A 15,895-nucleotide genomic window follows, 5' to 3' on the forward strand; every position below is an offset into this window, starting at 1 on the left:
TGTCAAACTCGAACCGAGGTTCGAACCGAGCCAATTCTTAACAAGTCGAGTCGAGCTCAGACAAGTTCGATTCGACTCATTTCCAGCCCTATTTCAAACCATTAATTCTCTTGGATGAGCAAAATAAATTAATAGGACTACAAGTGCCGGAGGTTGATTGGTTTTAGGATACCAATGATGACACATGTAATGCATGATTTGCTGCTGTGGAGTTTTTTTTTTTTTTTTCTTTTTCAAGAATTTTAATCTGTTTGGATATGTCTGCCTAAATTATTTTGAGGAAATAAACTGCGCAATGAAACATTCCTTAAAAAGGCAATTAAATATATATGGGTTAACCCACTTGGGTTAGCCCGGTAATATATTGGCTTGGAACTATGGAGTATATTCCCTTCTCAAAGTCTCATGTTCGATGATCTTTGGTGTTAATTTAGGTGGGTTAGTTTATCTTCTTAAAAAAATATGTGTTAATTATTTGTTCGATTCCTTATAGTGTTAGTTTGGTTGGACTAATTTATCTTCTTAAAAAAAAAAGTTTAGTAGGAAGCCTCCATTTAATTTAATACTCCATAAAGTAGGATATAATATACTACATTAATTTTATATGTATGCTTCTTCTGATTGTACATAGAATTATATATACAACTAGCATGGACACCCGTGCCAAGCACGGGCTAGAACGTCGTTATATTTGATGGAGGGAATATTGTGATGTATCAGGTGTTACTTAAAATTTTAGATGGAGTTTTGGTTGTATCATTATCACTTGTGTGGTTTCTCTTTATTCAAATTGTTGATCTACATCAACGTAGGCTCCCACAGAAAGCCCAACGATGGTATCACATCCGGGTTCGACGTTGTGGGGGAGCGAGAGTTGTTCTTGGTGGTGGACTACAGACACAAAGATCCTAACACTTAATGGAGAGATGTTAATGTCTCAAGTGTGAGTTAAAATTCCGTATTGTATGCAAGAGTAGATGTGAGAAACATATAAGTGAAATGACTCATATACATAATGCCTTAAGACTTTGAAAGAAGATATGTGAATCTCACTTCTGTGATTGATCTTAGCTTAATGTGATAATACAATCCATTGTAGGATCCTAGCCTAATGTGATGATTTGTTTCGTTATTTTTTGAGTGTCATTTGTTTAATTTTTCATCTTAAATTTTAGTTTTTGAATGTGATTAGCTTTCATGCACAAAAAAAAAAAATAACCTTTGTCATTTCGAATTCCTTCACTTATGGTATTTCATGGGATCTTGCAATGGAAAAATGTATATGTATGATGAGTTGACAAAATATATATTCGTTAGACATTTTAAATAGATGTACATATTTTCAATAAATCTAATATTTTGGTAGCATAATTGCCCAGTAATATTGAACAAATCCATAAAATCACCAGCAATTCATTATGTTTCCTATGCTCTCACGAATAAAACGCACACTCCTTATTTTTTTTCTCTTTTCATTTATATCAAGTTCAAATTCATTTTTAATCTTATTTTCTTTTATAATTTACTTTATCTCTTCTCATGAAAGAAAGAAACAAACACCCCTCTATGAAACTGCCGCCAACCCATTTTTTTTTACCATGTCGTGTCTCTGACCTTATGTGATATCTCACCAGATCACATACATAATAGTCTCACACTTAAGGGAGAGATGTTTATGTTTCATATGTGAGTTAAACTTATGTGCAATAATATACATTGAGTAACATATAAGCAAGAAGAACAATATACCTAATGTCTTAAGATTTTACGCAAAGATGTGATGTCAATCTCACTTGTGGAGTTTCTCATAGTCAAATGTGATGGTCCAATCCATTGTAGACTCCCTCAGAACTCTAAACATTATAGTGAGTTAAACTTGTGTGCAATAATATACATTGAGTAACGTATAAGCGAGAAGAACAATATACCTAATGTCTTAAGATTTTACGCGAAGATGTGCTGTCAATATCACTTGTGGAGTTTCTCATAGTCAAATGTGATGGTCCAACCCATTGTAGACTCCCTCAGAACTCTAAACATTAAAAAAAAAAATTAGTTTTTGAATTTCATTTGTTTAACTTTTTATATCAAGTATAAGTTTATGGATGTCATTTGCTTTCATACAATTTTTTTATCCAATCAATATTATATCAAATACCTCCATAATTGGTCTTTGGGTGAACGAACATGCGGATGGAAAAATACAAATGTGTTATGCTGAATTGAAAAAGTACATGATTATTAAACATTTTATAAAGATGTGGCGTTTTTTTAACCGAGTCTATTTTTTGGTGAAATATTTACTCTTAAATTTCCAACACTTTTTAACTGACCCATAAAATTGTCAGTAACTCGCTATATTTCCGATACTTCCATGGACAAAACACACACTATTTTTTTCCCTTATCATTTCTTTCATGTTCAAATTTCTTTTCATATTCTAATTTAATTTTATTGTTGCTAAATTTATTTCTCTCGTTTCATGAAAGATGGGAACACAAACTTCCCTCCGCAAAAACACCATTAATCCATTTTTTTTAACCATGGTGTGCCTTCGACTAACCTTATTTGACTATCAACAAATTACAGACGCATTGAGTCTCACACTTTAGAGATATATGTTCATGTGTAAATTAAAGTTCCACATTATTGGATGCCAAAGTAGACGTTGAGAAACATATAAGTAAGATGACCAATACACCTAATGCCTTAAGGTTTTGGATAATGATGTGATGTCAATCACAATTGTGTGGTTTCACTTAGCCTAATGTGATAGTCCAACCTATTGTAGACACCCTTAGAACTCTCAACATTACGATAAACGGTTTCGTTAGTTTTGGGATGCCAATTATTTAATTTTTATATCAAATTTATGTTTTTGGGTGTTGTTCACTTTCATGCAATATTTTTTAATCAATCTCTAAGATATTAAATTCCTTATCCTTTGATCTTTGGTGGAATTTAACCATAGATAAACACTTAAGTGTTATCCTGAGTTAACAAAATATGTGCTTAGTAAATTCTTTATATGTTGTTGCGTTTTTTTACCCGAATCTAACTTTTTGGTAAATTAGTTTTTTTAACGCAATCTAACTTTTTGGTAAATTAGTTACACAAAAATCTTCAACTTCTTCAACAATTTCATAAAATCACTTGCAACTTACTTCGTTCTTTATAACCTCATGGACAAAATACACAATTCTTATTTTTTTTAACCGGTATCAGTTCTCTCAATCTCAAATTTATTTTTCATCTTCTAATTTCTTTGATCTCTTCTCATGAAATAAAGGAACAAAAACACACTTCTAGTAAATTACCATTAATCTACCTTTTTGATCATGTTGTACATCGGTTGACCTTATTTGGCTATGTCACGTAATTACGGACACAGAGAATGTCACACTTGAGGGAGATATGTTATCGTGTAAAATAAGAGTTAATGTTCTACAATGAAAGGAATAGTATATATTGAATAAGATATATGTGAGATGACTCACAAACGTGTGCCTAAATAATTTGGGAGAAATTGTGGTGTCGATATCATTTGTCTAGTTTCTTTTAGCCTAATGCAAAGATACAACCCAATGTAGGTTACACTTGCAGTCCCAAAATTATGATGATTTGTTTTGTTAGCTTTTGAATGTCATTGGTTTAATTTTTTTATGTTAAATATTATATTTTGGAAGTCGTTCGCTTTCATGCAATTTTTATTTGTCAAGGCGGTAACTTTTTTTTATTTAACCTCTATTATTTTAAGTTCCTTCACTTTTAGTCTTTAGTGGGATATGACAAAGGAAAAACGTTTATGTGTTATGCTGAGTTGAAAAATACATGTTTATTGTACATTTTAAATTGATGTGACATTTTTAATGAGTCTAATATTTTTGGTAGAATAATTACTCAGTAATATCCAACTCCTTCAACAAACTCATAAAACTACCCACAAGTCACTCGTTTTCCTTGTCATTTCTTTCTAGTTCGAATAATTTTTCTAATTTAATTTCTCTCTTCTCATAAAATAAATGAGAGAAAAAAAACACATCTCTATGAAACCACCACCAAGCCACCTTTTTTACCATGTTGTGCCTCTGGCCTTATTTGACTATTTCATCATATCATAGACATAGAGAGTCTCATGTTTAAGGGAGAAATGCTAATTTGTCATGTGTGAGTAAAAATTCTATATTGCCAGCAAGATTTGATATTTATGAACATATAAATGAGATGAGTAATATACATATTGTCTTAAGGTTTTGGATGAAGATGTGAGGTTTCTCATTCTGAAACACAATACCTTGGTATATGTTCCTCATCAATATTATTGGACATCCAACTTTAAATCTTAATTTGTGGTTTGAAATATGCAGCTATTAATATCATTCAAGAACTCAATTGAATACCATTTGCTTTGTAGCTTTTTATTTTGGTCAGATTGACAAACCGAATCAAATCTAATATTTTCCTTCTCGTTTTCTGGAAACAACGATAGAATAATATTGTTAAAGTGCTCAAATGGGTCCAAAGTTTGAGCAAGTATCCCTCGCTCTTAATTTTTTTGGAGATCTATATATTTTCCAAATTATTTGGATAAACAAAGTCAATAAGGGAACACAATGAATAAGTTTGATCTAACCCACTTGTTTTGGCCTGGGACTACTTTTAAGGTCTCGTGTTTGATTCTCTCTGCTGCCTTCATATCAATTTTAAGGTCTCGTATTTTCTTTTCAAACCCATGTATCAATGCTTCATTGATTTTCAATGGAATATTGAAGGATGAACCGGTTGTACGAACACCTGGAATTAACATGTAAGCTATGACCCTAGGAAAAAATCGTCAAATTGATAATAGATTAGAGCCTCATAAGTATGTGGATAGCAGTTCAATTTCTGCCTCATGTGTATGGAAAATATTCGGCTGAGATGAGAGAACTCGTCTTATGTATCCCACAGGTTTTCCAACTAAGATTAGTCACTGCTAAGCGGTGATGTAAGCTTTATACCAATTTAATGATAACTCGAAAAAATATCAAATATAAAATTAGTTACCAAACTTAATTGATACATTTAATTAGTATATCTAATAAACATTAAAAATCAATATTTATTATTATTATTAATAATATAATAATAATAACAATAATATTTAAAAATTGATAATTTCAGCAAGCATTTATTTTGTATTATTTTCGACCAAAAATTTTCATCAATAAGTTAATCGATTGTTAGAGCATCCACAATGGACCTCTCCTTTTGGTTGCTTAAATGAGTCTCTATGTACATGTCACTTGCTCTTATAATTAATACTTAATAAGATTCAATCTTTCAAACTCTAGGAGTATATATGTTACCAGAATAACTCAAGGACTTTCTCTTAGTGCGTTCCTTTTATTTTTCTTTTGGTTTTCTTTACTTTTTATTTTCTTGTTATTTACTTTTTTCTTGGTTTGGTGTTTGCCCCTCAGCTTTTTGCTTAGCTTTATTGAGAAGGTTTTGGCCCATCCCCCAACTCCTTTTGTTCTTGTTTCCTTTTATTTATGCATTTATAAAGTGATGCAGCTGGTTCATAATTGAACTCCATTTAACTAAAAAAATAAAAAATATCTCAAACTCAACACTTCAAAAAATATTAAATGGGTCTTAGTAATAAATAATTGTTGTGCATTTTATATTAAATGTGTAGTTTTTTAATAAATAATAGTTGTTTTCAATAAGAAGTTATTACTTTCAGTTGCTTTAACATGTGCAATATTGCTTCTAAAAACCCATAGGTCTAGCCACTATATATGTTCTACACCTAATTTTCTAGTTCTATCTAGTGGAGGTTCGGGTTAAAATTAACATAAAAAAAAAATACACATTTGTTGGCTAGTGCCCCTTTTAAAATAGATATATTTTGATTAATGTGTATATACACTCTTTACAACTTTGTTTGTATGAGAGGTAGTACAATACTTATATTATTGAGTAAACGTGTTTTATTCAAAATATTGATTGTTATAATGATTTTTTTAAATTACCATTTACATGCTCTTCAAAGTCAAATGAGGTTTGGGTTTTATCATTTTTTTAAAAGTGAAAACGAACCAAACTGAATCGATGGTGTACGGTTTGGTTCGACCAAAACTGCATTTAAATAAAAGAGGAATTCCCTCAAAAAAAAAATAAAAGAGGAATTTTTTTTTCTTCAAATGTTTGTATTCATTTAATACTGAAAATAAAATATATGAAATTCCGTGAGAACACATAATTCAGAAATAAAGTTGCAATAAAAATTTAGATTTTTTTTAGCAAAATTCAGAAATAATCATAGTAATAAAATTCAGAAAAACTTTTGCAACGTAAGAATCTAGAATATGTCAAAAAAGAAACTTAAGAATCCAGAAGAGAAGCTGCAACAAAGAAAAATGAAACCCTAATTCAAAATTCTTATAATGTAACACTAATCCAAACAACACAAAGAAGAAAAATAAACAAAAGCCTTAAAAAGATTAAAATACACACTTATTACATATGATTTGTGGTATAAAATGAGTAAACGACAAATTACCACAAAAACTAAAGTTTGGCCCTGACAGTTAATATAGGATGCGCGACCTTGAACTGAATATATAGATAGGAAACTACTTTGTTCTCAATATTATAAAGGTCTCTGCAAAATAATGAACACATTGTAAATAAAACCGATAAAAGAAATTTCAATAATGTTGAGTTTCCTCCCAATTAGAAGAAACACAACCAAACTGGAAGGAATTAAAGTCGATTAAACTGAGATACACTTTAGTTATAAATCCGATAAGTTCTTTGTAAATTTGAGGAACATTGAGTAGCAATATGGTCATCCGCAAACAAATATATGGGAAAATAAATATGTTACATTAATAGCAAAAGAAATTTAATGAATAAGATCATATCGTTATATGATGAAAATAATGTCTCAAATGAAGCATTTTCAAAAATGTTATATAGTAGACAATTATTTGGAACAAAATATAAATCATGAGAGAATTGGAACAAAATATAAATCATGAGAGAAGATTCAAGATCCCTTTCGTTTATGCCTTTCTTCAGCTTCAAAATCAATTTCTCAACAAATTATTTGATAACTAACATTCTCCCTCTTATTTTCTCCGGTACAGCTAAAAATCCAACTATTAGCAATAAAATCCTAAACCATGGTCACAAACCATGATGAAGGGGAACGGTCTGATGCAATCAACAATAAAATTTGATGAAATTGTAGGAACTAAAGGTGTTCTTGATCTTCTTACCGTTCTCAAAACCATTTTTGAAAAATAGTAATAGTGATGAGAATAGGATGGGAGATAAAGATCTGAGCTATTTTATTTCCTATTTGTGACAAAAAGAATCATTACCTTTCACTATTTTATTTTGGTTTTAATTTGATTTTAATAGGTGAGAAAAAATTCAACGATAGTCTTGAATTAGACCAATTGTCAACATTCTTTTTTAGGACTGTTATAAGTGTTGAATAATTTGAATTTAATTTCATTAATTGGTAGTTGATAGTTTCTTGTTTGATTTTTTTATGGGCAGTTTCTTGTTTGATTTGATATCAGGCAATTAAATTTCTAGATATCATTTTGATCATAATAATAAATCGAATGATTTCTTAAAATAGAGGCAGTATATGGAAGTATGTGTTGAGAATGAAATACCAGGTGCTAAGCATATACCATGTAATGGAAATTTGATTTTTTCTAGCATTAATTAGCCTGACATTAATTAGAATAAGACTATAACATGCCACATGTACTTTTGAATGAAAATGGTTTCACTTGTTTATATTGTAGATGTAGATGTAGATTGTAGATGTGGAGAAGGATACGGATAGAGATATTGATAGTTTAGCCGAGATTGTTGTCTTTTTTTTAATATAATTTTAAAATAAATAAGAAAATATGGGTATGAAATAAAGGCAAATAAATATTATCGATGTTGATAAGTGACTCAAACAACCATAAGTATGTGTTTTATCATGCAATTTGTAAAAAAATTAACAAAAAAGTTTGAGTATGTGTTGATGGCAGAAATAAATAAATATGGGGAGATAAAAATGGAATGCTTGATTAGGTGATAAAGAGTATTTGATGCATGTGAACTAATTTATCAAATGAAATGAATGGATGAGTTTTGATGTTAAAATAATTTATGTGAAATAATATATATCAACGCCATGTTTAGTGAAAATGAGTGATTGACAATAGAAACGAAAAAACTTAATAAAATAAATCAGTTCTTATGAATAGGAGCAAATGAAAATAATAAAGAAAATAGTGAAGTTTAGATAAAATTCATTGAAAAAAAAATAACCAAAATAAATTTTCTACATTTTCGCAGGGGTCGGTCTTGTTCTACAACATACATGAATAGTTTGCACCACAAAAATGTAAGATAAAAATATAATATCTTGAGAACTATCAACTAATATGTTACCCAAAAATACTTGAGAATTCTCTGTTTTTTTTAAGGAAGAATTCTCTTTTATATGCACAACTTCAACGTTGGAAGAACAAAACATTGACATGCCTTTCACATATCTCTCATTATTAATAGTGGCAAAAAAAATAGTTTTGGAATGAAGAAATCTAATTCAAAACGTCTTTCAATTACGTTGCTTCAAATTAATAGAAAAATAATGAAATTCATTAAAACGTGAAGCAAACTTTTTCAAAAGGTGTAAATATATATGGGGATGAAAACCCTAAAATTAACAGAGCCGACAGCTAAACCTATAAAAGGGAATCAAAATTCGGACGGAAAAAAAAAGGTGCCTAAATCAATTTGATAATAATGAAATCAATAAAATTGAATTGGTCAGGAGGTAGAAATATTTGCATTTCAAATAAATGATATTATAAACAATTTGTACGAAAGGAAGATGCATATACAAATGATGAAAGACAAATTGACTATATATAGGAAAAAAAACTCAAGACTGGCTAACTTAATATGACGATGTGTTGATTACAATTTGATTGGATGATAATTAAGAATTATGTACCAACATGTAATTGATACATATCTTGTCATAAGCCGTTAGAACTCGAGGGTATCATAGGATGAATATGTGAATTTGAACAAAATACATGGATATATACAACATGTAGTGGAGTAATATCATAAATTGAATCAATTTTTGAAATTAGAGTGATGAAAAAAATATGTTATGAAGAAAAATGTTTCAATAAAATAAAAGAGAGATTTTGAGAATAATTTTAAAATTTTAGTATGAATTCTAAATGATGTGAAGATGTTTGAGACGGACAAACAATATTTATAGGAAAAAAGAAGCAAGTAAGTCACATCAATTATGCCATTAATTTAGTAATGAAATCAGTAACACATTAAATAGCAAAAATAATTTGAATAAAATATTCCATTTATTTTTTTGTCATTATAAGCCTTTTAGTCAACTTGCATAATCATGTCAATTACATAAGTCTTGCACAAATCACATAATATGTACCAATTACACAAAACATTAAATGCACCTTTCAATATAAGGATGCCATGTGTACTATCAAAATAAAATAGAGCAAATATATATAATAGAGATGCATTCCATAAAGTAGGAAATTTGTATACAAAATTCAAACTTCCATTTTGAGCGTAATTTTTTTTAACGATCAAATTTATTTAAAACTCGATCCCAGCTCAAGACATGAATTATACATATGATCCCAGCTCAGAGACTATAAAGGCGTCATATATAGGCGGAACACCTAAAATAAAATCAATAAAGACATGAATTACACATATGATCACCTCCCTCTACCTTCAACACCCTTGAACCCCAAAACCATCAAAACCAATGTCACCGCTAAAACAAACTTCATCGTGAACCACCACTGTAAAAACGAAATCCAAAAACAACCATCGCCGCTACTCACTCAAAAAAAAAAACACCCTTCTAAATCAAACATGCTCTTCACCTCGCCATGATTAAGCCACACCCAAAGAGTTATATTCCAACACTCCTTCGGCTTCCACCATCTCTCTACCCCCGGTTTACCGAAGAAAAAACACCATAACATACTAAAGCAAACTTGAATCAAAGAATTGACTCCCGATCTCGAATCAAAAGCGATCAACCTACCAGACTCCAGGGACAAATCAATAAGGTACCCCTCATCCCTAATCTACCGAAGTAGAAGAATTGATTAAAGTATGAAAAAGAATAGTTGATTAATGTATGTCATTAGATTATCTTCCATCTAATGTGTCATTTTAGTGATATTTGTCCTTCTATTTTCAGCTAATTAATGATAACATTGTAAAGTTAAGGTAAATTATAACTTGCACACTAGCGAAAAGATGGGCACTCACGTGCCCGTCTTTCCGCTCTTTATATCGTGTCTACGTTTGAAAATTATGAACGGTATTTTTTTTCTAAAATTTTGGTTTTGAGTAAAATTAAAAATATAAATGATTTTTTCTTTCAAATTATAATAAATAAACTAACCATGATTGATTATTTCAATGACACCAATAATATAAATATATATAATTTAAATTCTTTTTTTTAATGACACCAACAACAATCCTTATTATAGAAAAAAGTTGTTTAAGGGTGTAATTAGGATAATAAAAAAAAGTAAGTATAAATATACTCATCTAATTTGTTACACTTATTAAATGATAAAGGAATAAAAATTTGGACAAATGTATATATACTCATATCGTGTTTGTTACATTTTTTTAATATTTAAATTTATTCTTATTTATTTGTTAGATGTGTTATTTGTATTGAAAATTAAGAGATTTTTTGAAAGAAAAATCCAGCCAAAATAGATTAAATTGGATTTACTTTACTTTTACTAGCGGAAAGAAGGGCACTATCGTGCCCGTCTGTCCGCTCTTTCTACTGCGCTAACGCATGTGATTATTTTATTATGTTTGTTTGTATAATTTTGATTAAATTTTTAAATATTAATGGAAATTATTGATATATTGATTTATAAACAAAATATTGTCAAGCTATATAACAATTATTTATGAACTCAACATATTTTAGTTTGTCTGCATATAAAATAAAGAAAAAATAATGATCTTTTATTGTTTATTCTAATAGTAATTAGTAACATCATAACATAAATGTATAAATGATATTTTATGTAAAAAAAACATTGGTATGATTGCGATAAAAGAATATCTTTAAAAACTACATTTTTCGTAAAGTCTTCGTCTTCTCCTTCTATTTTCCCTTCATTAATGAGAACTTTTGTTGAATTTTGAGAAACTCCTCTCGATAAAGCTACATATAATTGACCATGACTGAAAACATGTCGTGGAAGATAGATTCCGATATTGGGAATGGTCTGCCCTTTAACATTGATTTTTGCTCACATTTGTTACTAATATTTTTTTAGAGGATTTAAAGTCCAATCTTTAACATAATATTTTGCTCACGTTTGTTACTAATATTTTTTTTTCCAGAGGATTTAAAGTTCAATTTTTTCCATTATTTTTTACTCACGTTTGTTACTATTTTTTTTAGAGGATTTAAATTCCAATATTTAACATTATTTTTTGCTCACGTTTGTTACTAATCTTTTTTAGAGGATTTAAATTCCAATCTTTTCAATTATTTTTTTACTCACGCTTGTTACAATTGATCAAAGACTAAGGATGAGTAATTTATATCAATAAAATAATATGGAATACTGTTTTTTGTGGAAGGGATATGAAAATACTTGACAATCTTTGTCAGTTGTATTGAGGGGAACAACACAGATGTACAACATAAAAGCGGCTGATAAAAAGTAACATGAGTTGTTGTTCTGTGCTAATTTTTTTGTGAGTTTGATCTTTGGTTGAGGTAAAAGAGGGTTAACAATGACGATTAGTGACATGGATTACTAATCCACGTATTATTTTATAATTGGCTATTTGTATTTAAAATTAAGAGTATTTTTGGAAAGAAAAGTCCAACCCAAAGGTGTGCTTATAGTTAAAAAAAAAAAGCACACTATCATAGTTTGTATAAGCAATTATAAACCAGCAAAGTCAAATAATTCTTAAAATTAATCGTAAATAATTTAAATCATAATCACTTATAAACCAACAAAGTCAAATAATCCATAAAATTAATCAACTTTGATTAGTTGTAACATGAAAGAAAAAAAAACTTACAGGTTAATTCTGAATTCTTTTTTTGAAGACATAAAAATGGAATATATTAACACAAGCAGTGCACCCACTTCAGTACAAGATGTACCAAATGGTCACCCCTAAAGAGGAACAGTCATACAATATTTACAACATTTATATCAGTCGATACCCAAACATAACAAGGGATTCGACCACCACATCTGCGTGCCATGCACAAAATTGGCATTATTAGCCTTAAGCCACCACAACGACTGAAATTTAATCTTTTCTAATATTTGTTCTACGGTGGTATGATTGTTATTAAAAATTCTATTATTACGATCATTCCACACCATCCAAACAGAAAGAAGCCATACTAGCTGAAGGAAAGATCTTCGCTTCCTAGAATGCCATGTCAAGTGAATGAACTGAAAAAAATGCTCACCGATATCAAAAGGTTCAACACCTGAAACACCAATCCACGACCTGATGAGCCTCCATAACTCCCTATAGTCGTCGCAATGCAGAAACAAATGAGACACTGATTCGTCTTGACTGCAGCCGGCTACACACCTAGCGTCCTCGGCTGGAATCATACCTCTTCTGACAAGATTAGTCTTGGTTGGTAACTTGTCCCGCATGAGTCTCCAAGCAAAAATGGACACCTTCAAAGGTACCTGTTTGTGCCAAACTAGATCAAGCAAGCCGACATCTATAGGTTTGGTGGGAGTCGTCAAGATGTGATAGACGCCGCTCACAGTGTAACCCCCTTGGATATCCGGGTTCCACTGCCACCTGTCAGAAACATCAGCCTGCAAAACAATATTATTAAGAAGACTCCTACACTCCACCACCAACTCCTCCTCCCACGCCCAAAATCTCCTCCTTCAACTCCACGCATCACCCCCGTTTTCCCAACCAAGCTGAAACATGTCAGCCAACTCCACGCATCACCTAAAGTCCAATCTTTAACAATATTTTTTGCTCACGTTTGTTATAATATTTTTTTAGAGGATTTGTAGTCCAATCCTCATCGGCTATTATTTTTGTTTAAAAAAATTAAAAAAACTCATAGACTCGTGAGAAATAAAGCAGGAAAAAACATAAACTTTGGATTATTTTTTTTCATAAGTGATTATTGTTCAACTTTGATTTTCTCAAATTCTGATTCATTCATTCTTCTAACAAAAAAAAGTAAAAACAAAGCTTGAATTGTAATGTTGGCGGAAAGTAAATTGCTCGAAGAATAAAACAGAAAGATATTCAATTCATGAAGTGGACCTTAAAGATATTCCATTCAATGGTGCTTTAGAAGTATTAATCAAGTTCGTGAGCCTTGGAATTTTCTAATTTTTTAGAGGTGATGAGATGTGATCAGAGGGTACTATTAATTCTGGATCGATTTGAATTCATGAGAAGAGACGTAAAGAATGCAAATATAGTTTTTAAACTTTTTGTGAGTTTGATTTGTTGTTAACGGTGGTAAAAGAAAGTTAACGGTGACGACTAGTGACATTGATTATTAATCCACATGTTATTTTATAATTGACTATTTGTATTTAAAATTAAGGGTATTTTTGGAAAGAAAAATTCAACCTAAAAGTGTGCTGGAAGGAGTATTTTTCTTTATATATACTAGCGGAAAGACGGGCACTATCGTGCCCGTCTGTCCGCTCTTTCTACTGTGCTAACGCATGTGATTATTTTATTATGTTTGTTTGTATGATTTTGATTAAAAATTTTAAATTTGAAAATATTAATGGAAATTATTGATATATTGATTTATAAACAAAATATTGTCATGGCATATAACAAAATTATTTTTGAATCATAATCACTTATAAACCAGCAAAGTCAAATATAATTCATAAAATTAATCGACTTTGATTAGTTGTAACATGAAAGAAAAAGAAAAAAAACTTACATGTTAATTCTGAATTCTGATCTAGAGGGCTGAGAGAGATTGAGAAAAACTAAACAATGCGGGAACGAACTATGAACTGTGAGAACCCTAATTATTAATATTTAATATAGTGCTAACAAATCTTTTTCTAAAATATTTTGAGTCTTAATCTTTTTTTAGAGGATTTAAAGTCCAATCTTTAGCAATATTTTTTGTTCATGTTTGTTATTAATCTTTTTATTAGTGGATTTAAAGTTCAATCTTTAACATTGTATTTTGCTCACGTTTGTTACTGATCTTTTTTTTTTTCTAGAAGATTTAAAGTCCAATCTTTAACATTGTATTTTGCTCACGTTTGTTACTAATCTTTTTTTAGAGTATTTAAAGTCCAATCTTTAACATTATTAGTTTAGAGACCCGGCGTTGCCCGGGTTAGATATTAAATAAGTTTTATAAGTTTGTGTGCACGAATACACGTGTCAGTATATTAGATTGAATTTATTTAAATTTACAATTATAATAATATCATAAAAATAAATATATAAAAATAAATATAAATGATAAGATGAATGTCCAATGCAAGAATTTTTTAAGAAAAATACCTTTATATAATTTAAACTTAGCCAATTGCAATATCAAAATAACTGGTACATCTGGATTTTCAGACATAAAGCCAATAAGTTGATTTGCATATTCTCCCCAAAGTGTGCACCTGGGTTTCTCCCCTCCTCTGCAAATAAATTAAATTATAAATCACAGAAGTTTATCAACGTGGAACAAAAACATTAAATAATATTTACTCAAGATCATCTAACTCCAGAGGCAAAAAATTGGTTGATTGAACACCACTTTTGTATTCTATGAGTTCCCCCTTTGCAGCTAATACTCCAATAATATCTTACAAAAATGTGAAAGGTGAAGTTAATATCCAACGCAATAAAAAAACAAAACTATAACAAATTAATAGGCAATAAATATAAGAATTAAATCATTAAAACCAATTAGGTGTGAATCTTCATTCCTAGCCTTAACAATTTCATCATATGATGTGAACTTGAATGCATAAAAAGGAACAATTGAGTCATCAACCAGCTCGACGGTGGTCATATCCTTAAAAAATAGTCTATAGTCATGGCAAGTTGGTTTAAATTTATAGTTGTTCTTAGAAACTGAGATATTTGTTATCTCGTAACACATTCCCTCAACCAACATAGATTGATAATTTGCAACTTTGTCACCCCACACAGTACATTGAATCTTGCTCCCCTAGAATATTAGAAAGAACAAAAGTCAACAAAAATTGTGAATAATAAAACAAAACAAATAAAAACCGGTAATGATTAATGATAATATAAAAAATAACTTTAAATAATGTAAAATCATGTTAGTTTGTAAAAGTTAATAAGGAAAAAGAACCGATGCATACTTTTTCATCCATGAAAACCATATCGATTAAATCAACCTGGTCTCTATCTTTAAAGTTTGGCATCCTCCACATTCTAATGATCCTAATCTTGAATCTCCATACTCTGTACTTATTATTGATTATTATGCTATCAATGAGGTCAAATTTTGCAGCCATAATTTCTGAAAAAGAAAATTAGAAACCAAACTGATGAAATTTATTGGTTAAATAGGAATCAAATTTGAATGAAGGTATTGCAAGTGTGCGTAAACATGATTAGAAATTTTTAAAATGCTGTTTAAAAATCCGTCTACAAAAATCAACGGAGGACTCCATTCAGTGACTCCGCGATCGCCCTCTAACTCCTCAGATTTCCCTTTGCTTTCTTTATTACTTATCGCACGTGCCCAGTCTCAACGTCACTTCCCAAACCTAAACCGCCGAGAATGACCCTAAGACATCGGTCTAACATTCTA

Source organism: Medicago sativa, chromosome 4 (assembly GCF_051527215.1).
Source record: "Medicago sativa cultivar Bolivia chromosome 4, Bolivia_mono, whole genome shotgun sequence".
Taxonomy (NCBI): domain Eukaryota; kingdom Viridiplantae; phylum Streptophyta; class Magnoliopsida; order Fabales; family Fabaceae; genus Medicago; species Medicago sativa.